Source organism: Haliotis rufescens, unplaced genomic scaffold, assembly GCF_023055435.1.
Source record: "Haliotis rufescens isolate VD_foot unplaced genomic scaffold, xgHalRufe1.0.p SCAF_15, whole genome shotgun sequence".
Taxonomy (NCBI): Eukaryota; Metazoa; Mollusca; class Gastropoda; order Lepetellida; family Haliotidae; genus Haliotis; species Haliotis rufescens.
Window position 1 is genome coordinate 15,683,603 of NW_025963835.1, and position 1,189 is coordinate 15,684,791.

Here is a 1,189-nt window from a genome sequence, read left to right on the forward strand (position 1 = left end):
TGAGAGGTATATAAAATTATAATCTGCTGCTTATCACAACATATCATTTAGACATACCTCTCATCACTTGGTTGTTGTCACTTCAGCTTGATAATGGTGTAAGAATCTACATCGAAACGTCGCTTTATGCAATAAACAAGAAATTGTTATCCATAAAGTTCTACGTTTTCTCTTTTTTTCTATTTTGCTTTGTTTATGTTGTTTTTTTAAATTTTACTGATGAAAGACTGCACTTGAAGGTAGTTTTAACGCACATAGTCAGATTTTGTGATATTGTTCATTCTTTTTTTCGCTATTTATAGATATGTTATTGAATAAACCTGCTGTGACCTCTCCAAACCTATTGTCTTCTAACGATTGCTGGTATTTTAATAACGCTTCAGACACATTTTCCGCTTCATATGCACTGCAATCTCCTTAAAATCAGATCTTAGGTCTCGCTACCGCTCAACAAACATCTGAGAACACCCCATTACGGGTCACGTCAGACCGACCTTGCGCGAACTTTGATCGACCAATGGAATGACTGACAAGAAGTTGACATTAGCCAATCAGAGGGCAGCTTTCTCGTTCATTACGGCACTAATTTCAAATTGGCGACTACGCTTCGAAACATATTTTGAGTGTGTGAGTATCATTTTACGCCGCTTTAACAATATTCCAGCAATATCACGGCGGGGGACACCAGCAATGGGCTTCACACATTGTACCCATGTCGGAAATCGAACCCGGGTCTTCGGCGTGACGAGCGAACGCTTTAACCACTAAGCTACCGGCCGCCCCTGAAACATATTTTGACGAATACTCGATTAAAAATGTGAAAACCTGAACAAAAGAACATTCTGGAATGGCTAATTGATGGTCTAGATTGTATGGATTCAGTCGTTAAGCCCTAAACTATCGTTCGGAATAACATGTGTTAAATTTTTTGAGGTTGCATGAATAGAAATCACATTCCGACTGTCACTTTCATGATCTTGTAAGCGACGCTCTGATTGGTTTCATGAAAGGTCGTTCTGACTTGACCCGTAATGGGATGTCCTCAGATCTTTGTTTAGCGGTAGCGAGAGCTAAGATCTGATTTTTATAAGATTGTATGCACGGTTACTATAATTCGTTTATGATGTACCATGTAAGTACCCTTTGTAATTTTGTGAAAATTTTGCGCATGTCATGAACATCATCTTTT